The sequence below is a fragment of the Lepisosteus platostomus genome, chromosome 25 (genome assembly GCF_059453375.1).
Source record: "Lepisosteus platostomus isolate fLepPlt1 chromosome 25, fLepPlt1.hap1, whole genome shotgun sequence".
NCBI classification, from domain to species: Eukaryota; Metazoa; Chordata; class Actinopteri; order Semionotiformes; family Lepisosteidae; genus Lepisosteus; species Lepisosteus platostomus.
The window spans coordinates 13,926,959-13,940,272 of NC_142635.1; positions in this window are offsets into that span (position 1 = coordinate 13,926,959).

A 13,314-nucleotide genomic window follows, 5' to 3' on the forward strand; every position below is an offset into this window, starting at 1 on the left:
GAGTGTCTTTATTTGTACTCGTCCTTTGATAGAACCGTTGGAAGTTTTTCATTGTACCTCCTCTGGGTGTGTGCTCCAGGAAGTTATTTTTTTCCCATTATCGAGTATTGAGAGGACTTGGGAAAGGAGATCCAGCAAGCACCACTCCGTGGAGACAGCCCAGCTCCGAGAGAGGGAATATGGTAGCTGGTGACTGGCATGGATCCCATTGGCAGAAATAACTGCTGGTCGGCACCTGTCGTCGAAGGTATAGAGTACAAAACATTAAGAAAATGACCCAGCCGGGTTGGCAGCTCACATGACATAACTGCCCTTCAGGCAGAAATATGGGTGGTTAATAAGGGTATAAAGTTATGATGGCTTAGACTGTACCTTCACCGTGTGTACCTTACCTTAATCAGACTGGGCCACCCTCAAGCGATGAGTTTGCTTTCTGTTTTCATTGACACGCAATGAAAAGCACATTCTGAAGAAAGTTTATTACAAAAAACCCTCTAGAAATCCAGCTATCCATGGCACCTAAAGATATTGTACAGGTTGAATCTCTTCAGTTTTGAGCAGAGGAGATTGAGGCAGCCTAAGTATTTTGAGTCCAGGCAGGCTAACAAAGATATTCAAAGGGATCAGTAATACAGAGGACTGGAGCCACGAAAAGACATTTTAAAGAAATTAAAATGTATTTAAGGCTGGGAGCTGGGAGCTTTTACTCAAAGGGTGGTGGATATGTGGAACTAACTGCCCAGACAGGTTGTCGAAGGGGATTATTGATGATCTTTCAGGAGACGTAGTGGGATGAGATCAATTAGATACTAGAAGTCAAATGAGCACATGGGCTGAATGGCAACCTTCTGTTTTAATCGAATTGTGGCTAATTGTGAGGAGCTAAAGGGAAACCCCATACTATGCTGAGAAACCATATCAGTTCAATTTGCAACATGAAGTTGGTCAACTTAGGGCATGAATGAAAATCAGCAGAAGGCTTTCCGTTTACAGAATTACCGAAGAAATGCATGCTTCTATCCACTTGTGCATCTTCAATAGACACATTGGTAAAGTTTGGTAAAGAGAGGACCTGCGGCCGGGCTGAGTAGGAATTTGGCCAGATTGATTAGCGAGATTAGTACCCTGAGATCGCGTGACCAAAACCGGTCAGGACCTTAGTTTCGTGTCTCGGGCCTTTTATCACTGTAACCTGGACTTCTCAGCTTTCTTTCAGCCCAGCTCTCAGTCACTTAACCAAATAATTAATCGAGCTGATAAGGATTAATTAACGACCTAAATGTTTTAAACTCTTAAATAACCCGTTATAATCCGTTACAATACCTGAATAACCAGTGGGAACTTGGGCTCCTGAGGACTTGAGGATATTTCTGTGAAATATTGCATGACGCCCAGCAGAAAATAATTTTTCTTTGTATTCCCAGGTCTGCATTGTACTGTTTTCTTCACAGCAGAGCCACTTTACTTTAGATGCATTTATATATTGCCAGAAAAAGAAATCTAGGCATTGTTTCAAATTTGAATGTGGGGTGGGGGTGTTATGGAATGAAACAATGCATTAATTTGTTAATGAATGAATCTAGCATCCACTATAACAGAGTGTACTTCCTAGTGATCTCTCTCGAGAGGGGATGTTATGTAATGTCTTTGTGGCCCACATGTGTACTCACAATAAAGTCACACGTCAGCAGAGAAACAAAGCACTACAACTGTAAAAGAGTCAATAAGAGCAGAATACTCACTGGATAAAGATGTATAAGGGCTTGCACGTTGTGTTTGTCTTGTTCCCACAGAAGTCTGCTGTCATTTCAAGTGTAAATATATTTGGCTTTTCATTCTCAATTTACAGTAAATTGTGACTGTTTTGACAAAGCCGGTTGTGTTGTTCCACTAAATATTTACAACAGAAAAGAATATGCTCTTGTTTTATCCAGGGTTTATGAATGGAACGCTTTCCTGAAATAAGCTTTTTCAGAATCGGCCCTCAGCATATTTTTCGTGGGTGGGAAAAGTGAGAATCTCCATGGAGACCGGGAAGCCGCTGTTGGGCCTGCTGTGTTGAACTGTCACTTGTCAGTCAAATTAAACGTTTTGGTGAAAAAAAGGGCAGCATGATATCTGGAAGGCTGCTGAGTCAAATCTGCCCTGTCTGCAGTGAGGCCAGATACAGAGATTGTAGTGTGCTGGGGGACCAAACTGAGCCGGGGCTCATGATCAAGGGCTGAGGCTGCAGGAAGGGTTTCTGGTCACTGATGGCAATATCAGAAAAGGCCGGGGGCAGGGCCTAATCCTACATTTCTGTCTTTGGAATACACTATATCTGTAGAGGAAATGTCTTCTTGAGTGGGGCGCATGAGCTTCCATGTACGTTCTCGATAGATCAGCACAATTACCCAAACATTATGGCTCATGGTGAGTTATCACACTTTCCAGCAAGGCTGGGTCAGTCCTTCAAAGGGAAGCCTCTCAGGAAAAATCAGTCTACAGCTGGAAAGAGCACATTTGTAAGCCAGTAGATGACACTCTTACCTCAAAACCAAGGCTTTCAAATTAATAACCCAGTAAGAGATTTCCAGTTCTGCTTTCCAGAGATCGAAAGTCTGTGAAAGTCTATGATGCAGCTCTTCCCTGAATTAATTGTACTCTTTGAATGTAGTGGCTCTCCACTTCTGAAAAAGCAGAGCACAGTTCAAGACTCTTACAACAAATTACAGTTAACTTGAAATCTCTTTGCTGTTTAACCTCCTGTTCAGTTAAGTAATTTAACTGAGTGTTGGAATGGAAATTAGGGGAGAACATGCAGACCTGGAATCACACATTTGTCTTACATGCTGTGTGAAGAAAATGGATCTTCACTGTAATACAAAACTCACAGGAAAAACCTTTAAACTTGAAGAAAAAAACAGGTTTAATACTCATATTACAAATTATTTAGGTTTTCCCCTGTTGTACGTATATATCACAGTCCAATACGCCAGGGCCAGAACCCAACAGGTTTTCACAGTGTCTTTAATTTGTCAATAGCTGCAGGCCAGACGAAGTGTGAAACTGGGCCGGTGACCATAACGTTCAGCTCAATGAGGTCTTTAAGCACGGAGGTGGACCACAGACTGCATGTACTGCAGCTCTCCATGGCACAGTGCAGGATGAGCTCCCCCTGCAGTGGCCGGTGAGCGTCACTAGATGTCAGCCTTAAGCTCCGGCTTGCTGATCCCTCTGCTTTCACGCAAGGCAGATGGAAATGAGTGCGAATCAGCCTCCGAAAGAAAAACGGATGGAGGGCACACAGGCTTCGGAGGACTGTAAGTCAAGAGAAGCCGGTTCAGGAGGTCAGGTCCTGTGTATATCAAGGTGTCATTTGCCTTGCTTGAACAAAACAGAAGGCTCCTCTTGATTCTACCCAGTTGGCAGTTTTATGTTCCACAATTTTGTTATGTACAGAGTGTTAGTCACAGAATCAGAAGACCTCCACTTGGACTTTTTTTAAAAAAAGATCAAATTTGTAAATATGAGTTCTAAAGCATAGTGCTTTTTTTTTCCATGCAGGTCTGCTGTAATGGGGCGGCACAGTGGTCAGCATCACTGCCTCACAGCGATGGGGCCCTGGGGTGCTGTCTGTGTGGAGTTTGCATGTTCTCCCCGTGTTTGCGTGGATTTTTTCCAGGTGCTCCAGTTTCCTCCCGCAGTCCAAAGACATGCTGGTAGGTCGGTTGGTTTCTGGGAAAACTGGCCGCCCCGGTGTGAGTGTGTGCGCGTCTGTGGTTGTGTCTGTGCCCCCAGATGGACTGGTGTCCCCTCCAGGGTGTACCCCGCCTGCGCCTGTTGCTTACTGGGATAGCTCCCTGTGAACCAGTATTTGCAGAAGTGCTCAGAAAAGGGAGGGCTGGACGGTTGTGGTGAACCTGCAGGGCTTATCCCTTCTGGACAGGAAAGGACTTTCGACCAGACCTGTGTGATGAAAGATGCTGCCGTTGGGATTACTGATGGAGGGCGGTGTTTTATCTCTTCCCTGCTCTTGACCGTGAGCGCGTGGGTATGTGGGGCTGTGTGTCTGCATAGATGCACATGGGGGCCAATGAGGGCTTAAGGTAAGTCAAAGGCATGCCGTGACAAACATTTGTTGTCAATGGCCTGGCCTGCAATGTTTTGGCCCTGACTGGCCACCCCAATAAACAGTTAGAGGAACTAGCTTGACGGGGATGAGGGTTTCAAAAAACAGACCAACGGAGTGTGCCGAGTTCGTGTTTTGCATCCATGCATTCAGTGGAACTTGTCCGACAGAACTGTCGCTAGCTAGAACTTTGAAATCGAGTTTCAGTCCAATGTGTTTTCCCCGAGTTCTGTTACATGCCTGCCATAGAAAAGATATATGACTTTAATTAGCCAGTCTTGTGTTGCCAGTCATTGGTCATTGCCTGTGTTTTGATGCCTTCTGGGAAAAAGAGGCTTTGCAGAATACGGAAAATGTGGAAGGGAGAAGATCACTAGACACTGTTGGTAACCTCTTTTTCTTCCTTAGCTGCTTCAGTGGCACACGGTAAACTGAACAGACTTCAGAGCATCACAAATGCCACCTCTTTTTCTAGGGGGCAGCAAAGGGAATTAAATGCTTTTCACCATTGAGGAATTCTCTAATCCTTAAAATCGTAGGTGCAGGGTGACTTTGCTTTGAGAAAATGTGATGTAATCCCTTGGCTTGCGTCTTTGTACGTATTTGTCAATGTGCTTTCCACAGTTGCCCCAAAGGGCAAGCATCAGTACACGCAGATGCCTTCTTTTTCAGCGCTGAAGAATAAGTAACCAGAACTCGGAGTCCGGAAGTGCTACAAACACAGTGGAGTGGCTAGGGTCATATTGCACTATGGAAGAGTAAAGAGGAGGAGGTGTAGTGTGGCCACAGCTCTGAAGTTCAACTGTTTTCCTCTGCCTGTAGGCCCTCTCTGTGCCCCCTGTCAAGATGGAGGTGTCACTGCCAGCTCATTAACATTCTTCTCTGCTCTTATCAGAGCTGTGGCTGTGCGTTTTGCTCTCACCCCCAACCCCCTGGTGACCAGTTTAACCAGCAGGCAAAAGTGTTCAAAACAAATTGCTGCACTAAAGTTAGTTGGCTGCATGGAGGAGAATCTACTATAATATCAGAAAAAAAGCTATTGAGCTGTGGTTGTGCTTTAATCTTCACACTCCTCCTCTGCCTTCTCTTCTTAAGATGACTTTCCACATTGTTCGGAGAATTGCTGCAATCAGTTGCATCCATCAGTCCCTTCTGGTGTCTCTTCACTCCTGCCAGAGTCGGGCTTCAAAGCCGAGGCGTTTTCAGTTTAAATTAATAGCTCTCAGAATCAGTCACAACACAAAACGCAATGGAAAAAAAAAGGTCTTGGAATTGAATCAGAGGTTGGGGAGGGCTGAAGGGGCTTGTTACCAGAGAAGAAAAGGATGCGGAAGATGATTTTCTTTTTCAGTGAAGGGGCTGAGTGTCCCTTCGGACTAAGGAAACCCTCTTAGCTGGCTGAGTTAACTTGGCAGGGAAGTAAGGAGAGGAAGGGGAGGGGGATTGAGCAGAGTATGAAGTAATCACCGCAATTCAGATTTTTTTACTATTTAGCTTTAGGCTATGTTTGGATACTTGGAAGGGAAGGATAATTTACTTCATTTTTTTTTGTTTTAAAGCTACACTGCACAGTAGATAAATTACCCGTGTAAATTTAAGAGCTCCCCCTCGACTGCTCGAAGGAAAGGTGTGACGATCAGGAAAGAGAGACAGAGAGATGCCTGCCTCTGGGATATTTGCCTCTTAAATGATTATCTCTCTTGGTCTATTGAATATCTCTCCCTCGAGCCTGATTGCCTACTGTTCCTTAGCACAGTTACAAAGAACTACTTCTATACATGCGCTGCAATGTTTGTCAGTTATAAAGCATTTTTCCCCTTTGTGTCTTGTAAGGAATAATACCATGGGCACATTAGAAAATCTGTCTAGTATAATTTGTTACATCCAGAAGATCAGTAAAAGTGTTTTGGACTACATACTACCACATACCTATAAGTATTGGCACTCTGTTCCTTAAATCTTGTTAATTCACTGTTTGTAGTTCAATTGAATGAATGTTCTTTCCACTAGGTACATTGCAGCGGAGTTTATTTCAAATGAATTCCAGCCATCAAACACTATTTGATGTCAGGAGTTCGGTGGGTGTCAATTTTCAAGCACCGGTGAGACTTTAGAAATCTTTTTGATTAGATTCGTTTATATTAGCGTATTGCGGGGGTGTTTTTTTTTTTTTGCTTCTAGGAATTTCATTTGGGTTAGCCAGCTCTGAGTCCATAGCTCTTCCAAAGACAAAGAAGTACTACATCGCTTGGTGGTAATGTATTCCATATGCACTTAAATTAGTAAAGGTGACTTGAAAAGGGACCTTGTTCAAGCCTCCCCTGGGAATGTGATTCCTTAATTATTGCCTCAAGGCTCGTTTAAACGTTGGAATCAGCCAAGAAATATGGTGGCTTGATTAAGCAAAATAATTCAAGTGAATGCCTCCCCTTGCCCTAAAAGGTTGGCGATTTTGCACCCTTTCGACCAGACCTATTAAAAGGCAATTTAGCTCAGGATATTTTATTGAAATCCCTCGAGGAAGAATTATTCCTATGGGACAAATCTGTCTGGAAGCTCACAATCTCCCTGACTGCGTGTCCCAGATATGGGTAGGTAAGAACAAGCCTATATCCTTTGACTCTAGAGATGAGCAAAATTTACAAGGCAGAAGCAGCGTAGAGCAGGAACAAAGTGAAATCGGGGGTCGGCGCCGCTGAGAGTCACACCATCTGTTGGCCAATTTGACCTTTCCCAACTTTTCAACTGTCGTAGTATCCCTGAAAACTCAGTTGCACATTTCTGCTACAAAGTTCTGTATTATTTTGCTGAGCTATTTCTGGCTGAAGAGATACATTTCCCCATTCAGTTTTGATCTTTCTGAAAAGATATATATTTACCAGATTTTAGCTGTTGCCAACATCTCAATGAAGACATGCTCGTGTGTGTATATGGTTTTAATGATAATGTTTATTGACGGCGGTTTTGTAAGATGGATGCCTTCACCTCTCTGATGTGACGACCCAGAATAACAAAACCCTTCTTTATTTGGAGCCTCTCAAGGCTACTGTTTGCCCCCAACAGTGTAACAAGATTTATACAATTGAACAAATGAAAAGGAAGAAAAATGTTACTGCGCACAGTGCTACAGTTGGTTTGGATTTAATTGAATTAAAATAATGATTAACTGAATAATTGTTAAGGACTGTGAAATGCTGATCTCACAGAAACAACTATCATTCTGCATGTCTTGCATTTCTGCAGGAAGCCCCAAAACTACTGGTTTCTTCACTCAGTCATTTCTGCTGAACTGTTGTTTATCTAATTTTTACTTCAGAAAAGAGAACTTGTACTTCAAGATATAGGTTAGGTACAGAAGGGAGTTTCTGATGGTAGATGATGAGAGACTTTGAACATTCAAATACACTTAGCCTGGTTTCAGATATTAGTTGATTACAGATACCAGCAAGAAGTTGGTCTAATGCAGTCATTCTGCATTACGGATGTCTTATGCATCGCTCAGTAAAGCGAAGCTGCTGTCATCTTTGCAGCAGGAGACTGAGCTCTGGCCTCGCAGCCAGTCATCCAGTTTTACATCACCCTGTGATCGATACGGCTTTTCACAGTTTCACAGTTTGGCTCCAACATGCCGTGGAAAAAAAGACTGCAGGCACAATTATGCTGAGGACACAACAATCAGAGCAAAGGAGTCGGCTAGCTAAGACTCACAGCCTTTTAGCAAATACAGCTGCACTGCTTTCACAGAGCTGTCAGTCACACACTCCAGTGAAGCAGTCTGCCTTTCCTCTTGTAAGACTTCCTCACCCAGAGGTGGGGTGATCTGCAGCTTGCTGTGACAGATACACTGAGGCCTCATCCGAAGGACTGACATGCATTTGTCAGTGCTGTTCCCCTTTAAAGATAATTGACACTGGGCATGGGCTGGGAATCAGCTCCTGGCACTGACTGAGAGGTACTGGAAACGCTTCGTCTCCAATAGAATGTAATAGCAGCCACAGGAAGATAAGAAATGTCACAAGGATTACTTCTTCAGGATCTGCTGACTGATCAATGGATCCAATGGGTCTAATCTGTTTAGAGCTTGATGTGTAATGTAGTCATCCCTTCTTTTACACACCTGTCCTTAGCTTCCTTTTGTGATAACCCATCGGAATTTTGTGCCAGAGTTTGAAGTGGACACTTGCGCTTTCTTACGTACAGTATGTTGAGGATGATTTTGAATATTTGAATCAGGTCCCTTTGTCCTATCCTATCTGCTTGCTTCAAGTCTATATGATGTCTTCCCTTCCAGAAAGCCAATAGCTCTTTTGTAATGTGGTGAACCCAGCTAATGTCATCTTGGTTTTGTAAAGAGGGTGCTACAATGAAAGATGAGCTCTCAATGGATACAAAATGACATTGTATTTGACTGCAGATGAACACATTGAACACAATATCAAGGATCAGGGCAATTGCAGGGGACGTTTTGTTGAGTTTACTTGCATTTTGCTCAGCTGTGGGGAGGAACTGAAGCAGAGGCAACCTTTCCTTTGCTTTTATTTATTTTTTGTGCTCTGAAATTCCCTGAGTCTGTTTTTGCAGAGTTATCCTGGTCACCATGGTCTATGGCTTCTGCCTTGTGTGTCCTTTCCTCTCATTAAGATAAATGAATTCCAAACCCAAAGTGTGCATCAGCACAGTATACACCCAGTAATTATCCGCTAACCACGGTCCTGACAGAGCTTTTCCTCAACATGAAAAATTGATGCCGTATTTCCAGGAAATTAATTGCTTTTCACAAATAGGTGCCGTGAATAATTTTACTTCTTCCCCCACTTTCTTTCTGCCTGTTCTGGTGCCTTTCTGTCCTGCAGCAGCTCTCTTTATCATACCTGTCCAGATATGTCCTGCAGGAAGTCTGAAGATGAAACATGTACCTGTAGCTATGGCAAGACAGTCATGTTAACCAGTGTTTTGTATCTTCATGAACGTCATTGATTTTCTATTCTGAATGCAGTCAATGTATAACCTGAGGCTTCCTGCACTTGATGCACTTGTTCTTTCTCCCCTTCCTGCCCTGGCAGTGCAGGGTCTCCACCCTGAGAGGTGCAGGTGTTTCGCTGTTGTCTGCCTGACACTGTCACGACCACCACCCTGCCCAGACCAGCCCCCAAGAGAACTAATCAGTACCAGCAGCAGGGCGATCATTACAAACGCCACCGCATGTGTTAACTTAACATCAGACGTCCTACCATGCAGCAGGCTGCACTATTTTAGCCTCTCCAACCCGCATATTGCGTATTTCGGTATTGAGTATACTCCTTGAGAGCTCTACCTAGCAATTTCTATACCCTGTGACTACCTGGATTATCGACTACCCTTTTCGCCTTCGGACTTCGGATTGGTAAATTGGTAAATGGTGGTAAACAAAATTGGCATGTTGTCTTTGTGGACACTAAGCTTAGAAACATTTTACAAGATGGTATTTATGTCAACTTACCTATTTAAAAAAAAGTTTTTAATATAGGTAAGTATATTGTTTTGATTGCTTAATGATCTTAAAGATTTGATTAATTTTGCATTTAGTCTTCTTTTGGATTCTTGATTATCTGTTGCGTAGTTGCACAATGATTGTATAACTGCATGACGCTTGCCTTACAAACATGTTGGTCTGTTTTCCAGGTCTTGGCAGATACTCTGTTCTGGGCATTGCTAGGGTTCGGACTGAAGCAGCAGACGTGTTAAGTGTTCCTCATGCTCTCGGATTTGGATCTCCAGTTGCAACCGCAATTGCTATTTGCCTCTCCCATTTGGAGTTGCTAAGTCAGCCTGGACGTTTCTGCATGCCACAGCTCTTTTCATGGCTTTGGCTTTTTCTCCACACTCCAGCTTGCTTCTGGGGAAATTTAAATGCATATTTTCCCAAGGATGGCATGACACACACAGTGTACACACAGTTAAGTTGCTGAGCATTGTGACTTCTTTGCTTCGGTGCTTTTTTGCTGAGAAATGTGTTTTACATTTTGGGCACGTTAATCACGGGGAAACTCATGGCGTTTTTATGGGCAACGCACAATCCGTCTTGCAGTTTACGGTAAATGCAGATCTGCTCGATGCGCGTGCTTGTGATCTATGTAACATGTTGAAGCTGGATTTTAGAATAAACTGGAATTTACTTTCTTGTTACATACTGTATATTTAACCCCAGGGTTTAAAATGAGGCAGCTGAACTGCATAATGGGTGACCTGGAAGTAGATGTAGATCCAGATTCCAGCCCCAGATTTTCAGCAGGAGAGAGAATTTGAGCGACACGAGAGGAGTTTGCGAACCCTGTGGTGTCCAATACCGGCAGGGCCGAATTGGACCCGGTGCGGGGCAGGAGTGAAAGGTTGCGAGAGAGTGCGTGTTCCGTTGCCATAGTCCAAATCGTAAAGCAGTACCGTGGTCAGGAAGGAGGGCCGAGATCTGCAATCCAGAGAGCAGAGTCCGAAAACCAAACCTGATCGGTGAGGCAGGTCCATAGTCGGTGGGAAGGCAGTATCCATTAACCAAGAGTCGGGAGAGATCTCCAAGTCCAATTCGTAAGGCAGGTTGGTAGTCGGTGGGAAGGCAGTGTCCATCATCCAAAATGTTGCGAGACAAACAGGCGGGGAATGGTATACCTCAGGTGAGCAGAACTCAATAGTTAGCATGGAGAGGTGAGGTAGAAAGGTTTAAGTAGAACCAAAGGGGAAAAGTGGCTGGATAATATGTTATTTTTAGTGAATAGAGCACGTTGGAACACTCTTATCACATGGTGTGTTGGCTATCTCAGGCACCACCCCCCCCCGACGTGCTCTGTCAAATCCGAATGCCAAAATGTGTGAACATAATTTTAACAATCGTTATTCTTTCTAAACGCGTAGGGGTTGGCAACACACTGTTTGCAGCATCACGCAAATAGTGAGACTCAAGCCTGGAGTTGATTGGAGGAGTCTCAAGCTTGCTGGGGGCGTTCTACAAACAGTTCGGGATTTGGACAAAAGCAAAATAATGACAAGTCCGCAGAACATTTGTTGTATGTTTTATTGGTTTTTAAGGAGTACAAATACAAATGACTGTGGACATAAACTAGCATTAACACATGACAATAATCTGCACATAGACAAGTGTAGTAGGTATGGATAACCATGGTCAAGCCTTAGGGAAAAAGCATCAATTTTAGCATACAGAGCCATCCAAAACATCAATTGTCCAGCCAATGGTCTTGGTAACCTTTCAGTTATCCAATGAATTTTACTTAGGGTGCTTGATCCCATTTCTTTAACACATGGGATAGTTTATCATGTTAAGAGCAGGTCTCATAGATCGTTATTGTCAAAACTGTCTGAGAGACATTATATATGATTATATTTTTAAGGCGAAATGTGTTGGAAATTGTCTTTCGATAATCATTTTGCACTTACAGTTTTTCATTTCTAGCCAGCTTTTTCATTGGAGTCTGAAGTAAAAATTCAGCGTTTTTTCGTCAATGGCTTGATTAATATAACATTGAAAAAAGATTTTCCCCTGAACTTTAAATTACACTGCACTTTTTAAAGTTTTTTTTTTCTCATAACAAGCCACAAAATGTTTTAAATGCTCTCAGTCAGCCAAAATCCAGTCCAGTCCAGCCGAGCCAAGGTGAGAACTGAGAGATTCCCTCACCTCACTGTAACATTGAAAAAGAGTAATGATTAATGCACTCACTGCAATTTCTAATAGACAAAGGGTTTCATGGATTTATCAAGGGAGTAATACATTTGCATGCCTGGCAATATATCATAATTGAACCACACACAACAGAAAGCTAAAATTATACAATTATTTCTTGATAAATCATCAGCAATATGACAAGCCTAATTTAAAGGCTGTTCAGTTCTTTATTGACAGAAGGCTTAGAGCTTCCCAAGGTCAGGGGGAAATATTATCATAAAATTGTGAAACTGCCCAGTTAAAAGAATGAAGACAGATTTTTTGTTCAAACCACTCTAAATAAATACTGTATATATATATATCCTGTATTTTCTAAGGGAAATTGTATGATATGCTTTTTTCCTGTGACAATGCTTCAGTAAATTCATCTATTCATTGGAATGCTTATATTCTGCAATGTAAACACAGACTATTGCCTATAACATATGTAATAATCCATGACAAATTACATTCGGATTCGGGTTCGGATTGCGAGGCACTCTTTCAAGTGCAAAGAAGAGGATTGGCACATCTTTTCAAACTGGTGTCTTCTTAAATGAGAAATAACTGCATGTTTTTAGGATGATAATTACAATGAAATTTGTTAATTTGCCCTAGTAATTTTAGTTGTAAAAGACAAGGAACCAAATCCTACACTGTCTTTTTCTTAAAAGCTCTTTACAAGCATTGATTTGTTAACTCTTAAACAGTAGGACTGTAAAAAGATCTCTTTGGACAGTAAGCTTTAGAAATATTTTGACAGACTGGATTTATGTTTTTTAAAAATCTTTTAAGTATTAATAGTATACTGTAAGTAAGTATTTATAAAGGTTAGAAAGGAACAATAGTTTTATTCCATGCTGAAAAGAGAAGAAAGAAAACACAACGTTTCAGCCGTAGAGCCTTCTCCAGGTGTTTGAAGATTTATAAAGGTTAGATTGCCTCATGACCACAGAGCTTTCGCAGATTTGGTTAATTTTCATAGACCATATAAATGCTCCCCTCAAGTTTATTCAAGACATTGCTTTTTTTTAAAATAAAAGAAATACAATGCTTATATAAAGTTTATAATTGCTTGATTGCTTCTGTCCATGTGTGAAAATACTGTTACCTATTTCAACACAGGTGGGCCCTTAGCTGACGTCTCCACTACCAGATACTTTAATGTTTTTATTGCTGGCTTTTAAAATATTTTTGAAGAGTGCTGAGTGTGCTTGTCTGAAAAATGATGCTTTTATGCTTATTACTGCAAAGGTATCATCCATATTATTTTAAATATAAGGTTCAGAATACAACTAAATTAATATACTGGAATTATGTGTGCAATTAATTATAATCTCCATTATTTTTAGTGTGCAAAAAAAGCAGTGCTGTTACTGTATGATGATGCAGCTTTTCAATATACCAGATTGTCAAGAGTGGTTTTAAACACCGTTTGTCTCTAAAACTTTCATTTGACGGTTTTGTGCGGTCGTTGTGTTGCAAGACGTCATGGTGTTAGAACCTGGAA